We start from the raw sequence: 12234 nt of genomic DNA, 5'->3' as shown, positions 1-12234 counted from the left end.
TGAAACAGGCTGACGACGGCGCCTGAGAGCGTTGCGCAACATCTCGCACCGTGGGAAGTCCTTAAAGCGACAGTATCACCTCAAAATCTCTCATCAGCCGTTAAAATTTTCACTGAAAACCAGCTTAATTTTTCGAACCATGTCCACTTCGATGTGCCTCACAGGTTTAGAAAAAATTTTGATCAAAGTGCCAGTCTCTCTGCAACTTCTCAGACAAAGGAATTCCGACGAGGGGCTGGACGACTCCTCCCACAAGGAGTGCTCACAGGCGAATGACGTCACCGACAGGCGTGGAAAAACTCACGCATGCGCATGAGGGTTCAAGCATGTCTGACGTAAAAACATATGAATGAAATCCATATAGTTTTTGAAAAAAATAAAAAGGACCTATACTTTATTGACAGACCTCGTAGTTTCAGTTATTGTCAGTAACTATCCCCCATGGGATCAAGCTTGGAGAAGGAGTGGCTGGCTCCTTCAACAGCAAGGATTCGATGGATGCCGTGCACATCTCCCATCTGTGAAAAATGCACTAATTTCATCAGAAAACAAATCTTAACACTTAATTCATAATACTCTATCCAAAAAAGCTATGAGTCAAATAGCCCCAGCAATGGGGAAATAGCCCCACTGCCTTGTCGGCATTCTTAGAGTAAAGGCTAAAGCCCAGGTTACACATAGACGGTTTTGTCAGCGGGTAGTACGTAGACCGAAGTTCGCGGTAGTTCGGGCTGTTGTCGCGGTGGAAAGGGGCGGAGCATTTTGCCGGGGTTTTGAGCGCCGTACTAGCCGCAAATACGCAGATAAAATGCCGCTAAATCCGCCAAATAAAGCGGCGTTTTGACGCTGTAGCATCCGGCACACGTCAGGCAATGGGGGTTAATACCCAGTTCTATCCTTTACAATCACAGGTTAAGACGTGCGTGAGAACGGCGGTGTTCTGCTGCTGCTCCAGGCAAATCCTGCGTTACTCCAGGAACTTTTGCATATAGGCACCGCCCCCAGAGTATAATAGGCTGAAGCAGCTGTCACTGCAGGGGGAGGGAGCTCATCTCTCAGCCTTTTCTTCTCCTTCCTTTTTCCCCTCCTCAACGTGTTGCTCGTCTCCACCACAGGGCTACCCTCTGCTTCTGAAACAGACCTCTTGGTAAGTCCTTGCCGCTGCCAATTTTCTTTTAGGAGGCATACTGGAGCTTCTCTGCAAAAATATCTGGAGCTGGCCGCGAGTGAGAGGCCTGCATGCAGCGCGCTAGCGTTTTTATACTGACCGCCGCCTATCGGCCGTTTGGAACGCTGTTAACTGGGAGGTGGCGTTTAGAACAGCGTACTGTCCGCTAGCGCCGCCGTTTTGTCTGCCTCTTTCGCCGGTTAAAACGCCTTTGAGGACGCCGATGTGGGCTCTATCGCAGTTTTACACACCGTTGGTTAGGGATATAACGCCGGCCGCCAATTACGGCGGTGTAAACTGCGGCACTACAGGAAGGGGCAGGATGAAACGGCGATTAAAAGGTATCAAACGCCGTTGTTCGCGTTGTCTCCGTCGTCACGCGAATTCTCCGGGAGCGCTCCCGGAATTATTCGACATGTTGAATAATTTTTTCGATGATTCCCGGTAAAGCCGGAACTAAGCCATGCCCCCTAGTGCCGGCATTAACAACGGCGTGTGATCCTTAAGACGGCCAAAAACTCTTCCGGGACGCTTCCGGGAGCTCTTACCCTCTATGTGTAAATTGGGCTTAAGGGAGAAAATTCTGACAGAAAATCCGGAGTGGAGCCCCACAGGTGGCGGAGGTACCTAAACTTCCCCCCAGCAACTCCTGCAGCATATCTGGTGCCCAATATGTATTGGTTATTCCTTTCCATTGGATCACACCAGCATTGCAGAGAGGGGGATTCTGGAAAATGGGCAACCCAGGATTCACATACACACTGCCCAGGCTGTGCACTGGAGAGGACACTCCAGCCACATTCTTTGTATGTGGGTAGAACACGGGAGACGACAGTCACCGGTTATAAGCTCAAGCTCGATTGGCATAGAGTAGAGCACCAGCGGCCATCTCTAACAGTAGGAGGGTCTAACTAGACCCACTGGACATCTATCGCCTGCCTAAAACTGGACAGCCCCCAGTAAGGACTCAGACACTGCACGAGTGTGTGTTAGAGGTGGAGGTGGAATTCCCACCGTTGTTGTTACTGGGTGTTCACACACCCACATCTGATTGTCTCTGCTCCTCGCCAGCAGTACCAGATCCGACACGCGGAGACAGTGGCCACCTGGGGTGTTCGGGATTTGGCGGCTCCAGTATTCTCCAGGTTCGGTGGCGGAGGAAATCGTGTGGTTCCGGTTCTTCTCAGGACAGACGTCCTCTATCCTCGAGCCTGCCCACACGTCACCTTTGCTAATTGACTATTGTACATATTCTGTAATCTGCTGTGTTTGGTTGTGCTTTTCACAACAGTAAAGTGTTCATATTTGACTCTTTCATTGTCCGTTCATTTACGCCCCCTGTTATGGGTCCGTGTCACTACACTTTCACAACAGAATGACTTCTTCCATGCCAATAAGAACCGAGAGGTGAACACAGAAGAGAAATCAATAATATCTGTGATACCATCCACAAGACAGCCATATCTGTGTTTAGCAAAAAGCAGTGAAGACACAGCGACTGGTTTGACGCATTCTGGAAAGTCATGCAGCCAGCAATAGACAAAAAATGAGCTGCCCTACTAATCTTTAAAAACAATCCATTTGCAGAGGATGTTTTCCTCTGCAGGCCTCCTGTACTGGACACCAGCATGGACTCCAAAAATATCCCAAAATTTCCTGTATTGTCTATTGTGTCGGTAGCATGCAGAGGGTAACCCCTTTTGAGACTGGTCTGCTTGAGGTTTCTTCCTCAAATCATCAGACGGAGTTTTTCCTTACCACTCTCACCTGTGTGCTTGCTCTAGGGGTTGGTAAGGGTAGACCATACTTGTGTAAAAGTGGAGACAAACAAGGCTGTGTTCTTGCACCAACTCTGTTTGGAATCTTGTTCTCTGCACTGCTGTCATTTGTCTTCAAAGACTGTCTGAAAGGTGTGTACTTACACACCAGGACTGACAGCAAAGACTACATGCCAGGAAGTCCTGATCAAAGAGCTTCTCTTTGCTGATGATGCAGCCCTTGTTGCACATACAGAGGAAGAGCTACAACACCTTCTCGATAGGTTCTCCAATGCATGCGACAAATGTGGCCTCACAATGAGCATCAAGAAAACCAAAGTTTAGGGGCAGATGACAGAAGCGCCACTCATTTTATATGGACAGTTGGCAACAGGCTCATGTACCACAGGATGACGCCAGCTGAGATTTAAATATGCTTGCAAGCAGGATATGAAGACCTATAACATCGATCTCAACTCCTGGGAAGCAAAAGCAGAGAAAAGGACCGAATGGAGGAAAGCAGTAGCAGAGGGTGTGAACTATGCAGAAGACAGCCTGGCACAACAGATGGTAGACAAAAGCGGTAACAGCACAGACCAGCCTCAGATGTAACTAGATGTTAACTTCATCTGACCAAACTGTAGGTGAGACCGCCAATCCAGAATAGGCCTGCACAGTCACAACAAAAAGTGCAGGATCCATATCGAACCAACAAATTCAGTACACTGAACCCATCGTCTTTTAGGACGGAAGATGCCGAATCGATAAAAAAAAAAAAAAAAAAAAAAAAAACAACCCAAAAACTGGGGTCTCTCGCGTACAGAGAGAGACCTGAACAGATCCTGAACAGATAAACAAGGAAATAGATTATATTAGATTGAATAGAACTTTATTGATCCCTTGGGAAGACTCCCTCTGGGAAATTGAGGTTCCAGCAGCATTGTATAGCAGCACACAGGGTAAGAAGCACAAATGTATCAAATGTGAAAGTAAAAAAGAAAAACAGTTTGCAAATACAAATATAAATACAAATACACAATACAAATACCAGACATACTGATCAGTACTGGTTTACTGGCTACTACTCTTCCTCTTCTTGAGTATTTCTGGTCACGATGTGTTTCATTACATGATCATCAGCATTTATTCAGTAGATGTGAGGCAAAACTGTTCTGTATCATGGTTCCAAAGTGTTTCATATGAAGTAAAAATGCAAAATGCATGATGCAAATTTTGTGAATGAGGGCTGAATATGAAGGAAACAGATTTGAGGGAGGCAGTTGGGTAATCAAAAGGGTTCGTGACCCTTCAAACCATCTGCAGCAATAATGAAAATGAGTTTTTTCCCCTACCCTGTGTGTCCACGGCTGACTGCTTATATTGCAGCATACAGTGAGACAGTAAATACATGGAGAATAATAACAGCGCTGTAGCTTTACAGCAAGTTTCCTGTAATCACTCCTACTATCAGCAAATAATCCCTGATTCATAGCTCTGGCTTTGCTTTTATCTATCGAGCTCTTGTCGTTTTTCTTTTCCACCTCTCTCAGTTATTTGTCTCTCTCTCTTTGCAACCCAGCAAAGCTTCTAATAATGTCATTCCACTGAGAGAAGATAAGCGTGCCTCTTGTGATAAGATGCTGAACGATGGAATGATGCAATCTATCTCCATCTCCTCCAACTGTCACAGCAGCTCTGATCCACTTGTGGATGGGAACGTTGGGTCGATTGGTGTGCATTTCAACATGCTTGGATTTCATATTGGGGCGTTGATGTTATTTCAGACATGCCTTCGGCTCAATCAGGAAAAAAATAAGGAAACAGTCATGGTTAGTGCAGTCGGTATATTATACAGTGTATAGTAGGACATCAAGCCCAGCAAGACCTTCTGTGGTGGCTTACGTTTTGTCAAAATTAGATACTTTCATTTTTTTCCCCATTCATATATAGTTTGCAAAATTTGTTCCAATGACAAAAAAATTTACTTTCAAAAATTTTCATTCATCTTACATGCAGTTTGCAAAAATGTATTATGCATTGACATTTGATTGTAGCAGTGATATATTTCACTTCTACTCTTGTTGAGTTGTGCTGCTTCCAGATCAGTTCATACTAGTGCTCATGGCGAAATTCTATTGTACCTGGATTAATGGGAAATGTCCACCAGGTGGAGATATTGCTCCATTTCAAAAACCTTGGGCTATGACCACAACCACCTGATGGTTAGAGAAGTAGAGGAGAACTTTGGGGATTACATTAAGCACTAATTCCAAAATATCTATGTGGCAATACCCAGCAAAAAATTCTGCATTGTCACAACATCCATTTTTAGTCATAATGATGTTAGAAAGTGTTTTGCTACAACATAATTCTGTAGACTTTCAGCAACTTTGCTACAATCTTGTCGTATGACTAATTGGAACCAATATTTTACTAGAAATTATGTTGTAGGTTTTACACTTGAATAACATTGAAAGCCATGTTTATTCACCTTGAAACTCCTGGGAAATATCACATGTCCCCACCAAGGATCTCTCACACATCTCTCACACATCAGCCTGATAAGCCACAACGGCTTTCAATGAGGACAAATAGTTCAGAACTACATTAACATATATACATTTGGTGATCTTCAACATTATAGCAAAGTTGCTGGTCGAGCAAAGTTTACAGAATGATGTGGCAACATTAAACCTCAAACAAAAGACAGCTTTGCATTTACATCGTGTTTGCAGGGCTTATAATAACAACCCCATGCTCACCTATCTACAATATTTCTTCAAACTAATTTTTTTTTTCCACAACAGCAATGATGCACTGTAGACTACATTTCCCCAGATACAGTAATCTCATTTATTGAAAAAGTACAACCAACCAATCTAGCAATGCTTTGCTGTCATGTGCGGATGTCACAGCTGGAGCTACAAAATGACACCCAAATAACATTGTACCATGCAGTGGTGGGCACAGGTAACCAAAAAATTAACTTCGATAACAGAAAATCAGATAACTGAAAAGTTATCTTCGATAAAGATAAAACAATAAACCACCCAAAAATGTATCGGAAGTTACAGATAACCGATAACAGATAAATTCCAATATTATCTCTGGCACATTTACAACTACTAGTAAAACAAATTTAATAGCTTATAATACAACCCCTGGCAAAAATTATGGAATCACCGGCCTCGGAGGATGTTCATTCAGTTGTTTAATTTTGTAGAAAAAAAGCAGATCACAGACATGATACAAAACTAAAGTCATTTCAAATGGCAACTTTCTGGCTTTAAGAAACACTATAAGAAATCAGGAAGAAAAATTGTGGCAGTCAGTAACGGTTACTTTTTTAGACCAAGCAGAGAAAAAAAAATATGGAATCACTCAATTCTGAGGAAAAAATTATGGAATCATGAAAAACAAAAGAATGCTCCAACACATCACTAGTATTTTGTTGCACCACCTCTGGCTTTTATAACAGCTTGCAGTCTCTGAGGCATGGACTTAATGAGTAACAAACAGTACTCTTCATCAATCTGGCTCCAACTTTCTCTGACTGCTGTTGCCAGATCAGCTTTGCAGGTTGGAGCCTTGTCATGGACCATTTTGTTCAACTTCCACCAAAGATTTTCAATTGGATTAAGATCCGGACTATTTGCAGGCCATGACATTGACCCTATGTGTCTTTTTGCAAGGAATGTTTCCACATCTTGAAAAATGATTTCATCATCCCCAAACATCCTTTCAAATGATGGGATAAGAAAAGTGTCCAAAATATCAACGTAAACTTGTGCATTTATTGATGATGTAATGACAGCCATCTCCTCAGTGCCTTTACCTGACATGCAGCCCCATATCATCAATGACTGTGGAAATATACATGTTCTCTTCAGGCAGTCATCTTTATAAATCTCATTGGAACTGCACCAAACAAAAGTTCCAGCATCATCACCTTGCCCAATGCAGATTCGAGATTCATCACTGAATATGACTTTCATCCAGTCATCCACAGTCCACGATTGCTTTTCCTTAGCCCATTGTAAACTTGTTTTTTTCTGTTAAGGTGTTAATGATGGCTTTCGTTTAGCTTTTCTGTATGTAAATCCCATTTCCTTTAGGTGGTTTCTTACAGTTCGGTCACAGACGTTGACTCCAGTTACCTCCCATTCGTTCCTCATTTGTTTTGTTGTGCATTTTCGATTTTTGAGACATATAGCTTTAAGTTTCTGTCTTGACGCTTTGATGTCTTCCTTGGTCTACCAGTATGTTTGCCTTTAACAACCTACCGATGTTGTCTGTATTTGGTTCAGAGTTTAGACACAGCTGACTGTGAACAACCAACATCTTTTGCAACATTGCGTGATGATTTACCCTCTTTTAAGAGTTTGATAATCCTCTCCTTTGTTTCAATTGACATCTCTCGTGTTGGAGCCATGATTCATGTCAGTCCACTTGGTGTAACACTCTCCAAGGTGTGATCACTCCTTTTTAGATGCAGACTAACGAGCAGATCTGATTTGATGCAGGTGTTAGTTTTGGGGATGAAAATTTACAGGGTGATTCCATAATTTATTCCTCAGAATTAAGTGAGTCCATATTTTTTTTTCCCTCTGCTTGGTCTAAAAAAGTAACCGTTACTGACTGCCACAATTTTTTTTTCCTGATTTCTTATAGTGTTTCTTAAAGCTAGAAAGTTGCCATTTGAAATGACTTTAGTTTTGTGTCATGTCTGTGATCTGTTTTTTTTTCTACAAAATTAAACAACTGAATGAACATCCCCCAAGGCCCAGCCTTCTATAATTTTTGCCAGGGGTTGTAATATTAAAAATAACAACAGACCCAAACAATAAAACTACACTTTTTTCTTTCAACAGTCTGCCCCTGCTGGAAGCTCGTTTACTACAGCGCTCCAAGCACAGAGGCACCCCAAGACCCAAACAATAACACCACACTTTTTTCTTTCAACATTTGGCCCCTGCTGGAAGCTCTTGTTTATTACAGCCCTCCCAACACAGAGGCACCCTGAGAACAGCAGTAAAGCCAGCTCTTTATCAATGACAAAGCTCCGGTCATGCGGAGGTCTTGAAAAATAAAGTCATATTGAGTTATGGTGTTGATTTATAAATAACATTAATACCGATAGAATAACTCCATTAATGTCAATTCTGTCATTTGTACAAAGTTAAAATATAACATATCTTTTAATGTTGAATAATGCACTAATTCTGACGTTTTGTAACAAAGAGACAGATCGCAAAGGATTCTGGGTAAACGTGCCTCTGCTAAACACTGATTGGTTCAGTCATTCATTATGTAAACCAACACGTTAATGTGACGTCTGTCGTGTGTTGGTGTTTAAATGTGCTTTTGTAAAATATTCCATTTTTTTATCTGTAAAAACAGGCTTTTTTACGGAGCCCTGGAAGTGTCATCGCAAATTTTTTTGCATGTGCGCAAACATGCACACATTCTCTCCCCATTCTCTCTTTACAACATTCATTTGATGTTGTAAAACGTGGTTTACAGTGTGCGAGATGATTTTTCATGCAGGAATTTTTTGGACCAAGTTTCAGGTTAATCGTGCGTCCTGCATCGTGTAGTCTTCATGGAGTATCAAGCTGCGGTCAACATCTGACGACCACCTCCTGATCGCCGATCGTATGGTCAAATGAGAATCAAACCTGTTTGATTTATTATTGTGGTCGGTCGTCGTGAGGTTATCCTGCTGCTGAAAGCTACAAGCAGCATCCAACCATTCGCACTGTGTCTGTGCAAACACTGCAGAGCTGTCTTGTAATAATGTTATTATTATTATTATTATTTTGCAGTTGTTTCATTTTTAAACTTCATTTGTAAAAAAAAAAAAAAAAAAAAAAGCCATTTGCAAAGCAAAAAAGTTGATTTGACAATCATCTGACATAACCGGGGTCAAAATAAATAGAACACTGCCATCTACTGGTCCTCAGACACTGCCATGAACACTACTGGCCAGTAGATGCTAGATGGCAGTAGAGGCTTTCAAAACAAATTCTAAATAATCCCTATCTGCTCACATTTAAAATGCGTGGAATTTAACAAACGTAATTAAAAAAATCAATGTCTATAAACGCAGAGAATACATTCAAGAGAGTTTTAGGCACTAGAGTTTAATGCTGTTGTCCGTGGAGCCTGAACAGAGTGTCTGAAATGCATTTGTGCTGTCGTGACGTACTGAGATGACATCATCCTACTCAAAAAGCACTGCGGGGCAGAGCATGTGCTCACAAAACCTTAAAAATTAGCACATTACTTTAAAACTAAAACATATATCTGATATTTTTACTTTATGAAACTTCAGACATGACAGTAATTTTAAATAACTTGTCCAAAATTAGTTTGGTTAAAATTTGAACCATAAGTTAAAAATGTATGCCTCTGGATGACTTAGGTCATATTGCCCACATATCAGTATGGTGTTAAAGGAAATGTTTTTTTTTCTTTTTCCTTTTGGGGCTGTTTTTCCTTTGTTTGCAGAGGATTGAGATGCTTTTTATATAAGCAGTTCTCTTTTGTTTGCAAAGGTTATAACCATGCATCTGTTACAAAACTTTTAACAGGTGGGTGCTGAACTACATCCCCTGGCAAAAATGATGGAATCACCGGTCTTGGAGGATGTTCATTGTTGTTTAATTTTGTAGAAAAAAAGCAGATCACAGACATGACACAAAACTAAAGTCATTTCAAATGGCAACTTTCTGGCTTTAAGAAACACTATAAGAAATCAGGAAAAATAGAGCAAAAACTGTGAAAACATTCCTTGCAAAAAGACACATAGGGTCAATGTCATGGCCTGCAAATAGTCCGGATCTTAATCCAATTGAAAATCTTTGACAAGGCTCCAACCTGCAAAGCTGATCTGGCAACAGCAATCAGAGCCAGATTGATGAAGAGTACTGTTTGTCACTCATTAAGTCCATGCCTCAGAGGCTGCAAGCTGTTACAAAAGCCAGAGGTGGTGCAACATAATACTAGTGATGTGTTGGAGCGTTACTGACTGCCACAATTTTTTTTTCCTGATTTCTTATAGTGTTACTTAAAGCCAGAAAGTTGCCATTTGAAATGACTTTAGTTTTGTGTCATGTCTATGATCTGCTTTTTTTCTACAAAATTAAACAACTGAATGAACATCCTCCGAGGCCGGTGATTCCATCATTTTTGCCAGGGGTTGTAATTTTAAAAATGCTTGTCGCTGTTAAGCTTTGTTTATTTTGTTTATCAGTTTAAAAGTTATCGGACAAAATTAATCGGAAGATAATTGGTCCGATAATGGTTTTTAAAGTTATCTAAAAGATAATCCGATACTGAAAACATTATCTTCGATAATTATCTGTTATCGGATTATCGGAAGTGTGCCCACCAGTGGTACCATGTTATTAGGATGTCATAATTTGACATCAATTTGCAACATTTTTGTGATGTTTAAATGAAATGACTTAGGGCCCCTTCAGACACAGTATGAATTTGGTCAATCTGCACATGAAGTGTGCATGAAGCAGGAATCATGTGCAAAGCGTGTACAATCATAGCTGCCTCGTACACCTGTTACTACAACTATTTGCGCACACCAGCGGATGAAAGACAAAGTGTGTGCTGTGGAGTGGTGGGCAAAGTTTCGCTAATCCGTTAATCGGTAATTATCAAAGATAATGTTTTCATTATTGGACTAATTATCTTCCGATAAGTTTTGGTCCGATAATTTTTAGACTGCTAACGTATTTTTGCAGACATGGTAAACAAAGCTGAATAGTTACAAACATTTCTGAAATCTAAAACCACTTGAATATACTCAAGTGATTTTAGATTTCAGAAATGTTTACTATAAAACATACTACTATAAAACATTTAACAAGTAGGTATACCTACTTGTTAAATGTTTTGTAGTAGATGCACAGGTCTATCCTGCATAAACAGAGGGGAGCTGGTTCTAAAAGAAACTGCTCTATCCTCTGCAAGCAAAGGAGAACTGGTCACAGAAAAGAAAAAAAATAGTTAATTTCTTTTGACCCCATACTGATACGCTGGCAATATCACCCAAGTCATCCAGAGGCATACAGTTTTAACTTATGGTTAAAATTTTAACCAAACTAATTTTGGACAAGTTATTTAAATTAATGTGATGTCTGAAGTTTTATAAAGTGAAAATATCAGATATATGTTTTAGTTTTAAAGTAATGCACTAATTTTGAAGGTTTCAGTGGGGACATGCTGTGCCCAGCAGTGCGTTATGGGTGGCGTCAGTACATTCATGACAGAAGAAATGCATTTGAGACGCTCTGATCAGGCTCCACACGGATGACAATATTAAACTCTTTGTATATTGTGCCTAAAACTCTCGTGAATATATTCTTGGGGTTTATCGACGTTGTTATTGTGTTTGTTTTATGTAAAAATGCCAGAAGAAGCTCAGGTCTCTTCTCCATTCATTTCAATTGGAATCATTGCAATTGATTCATGTTTGCTATTTAGAATCCTGCTTATGTCAAACACTGTCTGTTGTCATTCAGTTCAGTTTGCATTTATTAAATTCCACGCATCTTAAACGTAGCAGACACGGATTATGTGGAATTTTGTTTTGGCAAGTTTTCACGGCCTCTACTGCCATCTACTGGCCAGTAGTGTTCATGGCAGTATTCGCCCTGTGACACGCGTGCGTCTGCTTTCTGTCCTTACATAGACAAATAAAAACATATATCGCTGTGGTGATGGGCTGTAGTGAGCGAGTGCATGAACGGCGTGGACACTGACAGGCTGCTCTCAGGCTGAAGTGGACCGTCAAATCAGAACATGCAGTAGGCGATCTGACTGTTATACCACCCATGTGAGCTCTGCTCCGCATGACACAATGTCAGTCCTGTGGTGCGGCATCCACAAGACACTCATGTCGGGCAGGAAACACGCGCGTGCACGGCTGGATGCACCAGACCAGTGGATGTGGACATGAGAAGAGTGAACTGCTTCATCATTCATATCACTTAATGACTGTATGTCTGTGACTATGGATCATCTACAGAGGAACAGACAGCTCATACCTGTATTGTCCGCTTGATAAGATGTATTCTATAAAAAGGGGTGTTTTTATATGGTGTGCAGTTTTATTTTTTTAAAATACATCCATGTCTTTCCTGATATGAGGCAGTTTCCCGCAGCACTCACAGGACAGTAATTGTAGCTCAGTGGTAATATTTCTGACTACCAATCAGAGCTTTTGGCATGGGTTCGATTCCCATGGGTGGCATGAAATTTTTATTTTTTTATTTTCACAGCACATCGTGC

This window comes from Thalassophryne amazonica, chromosome 11 (assembly GCF_902500255.1).
Source record: "Thalassophryne amazonica chromosome 11, fThaAma1.1, whole genome shotgun sequence".
Classification (NCBI taxonomy): domain Eukaryota; kingdom Metazoa; phylum Chordata; class Actinopteri; order Batrachoidiformes; family Batrachoididae; genus Thalassophryne; species Thalassophryne amazonica.
This window is presented reverse-complemented; position numbering follows the sequence as displayed.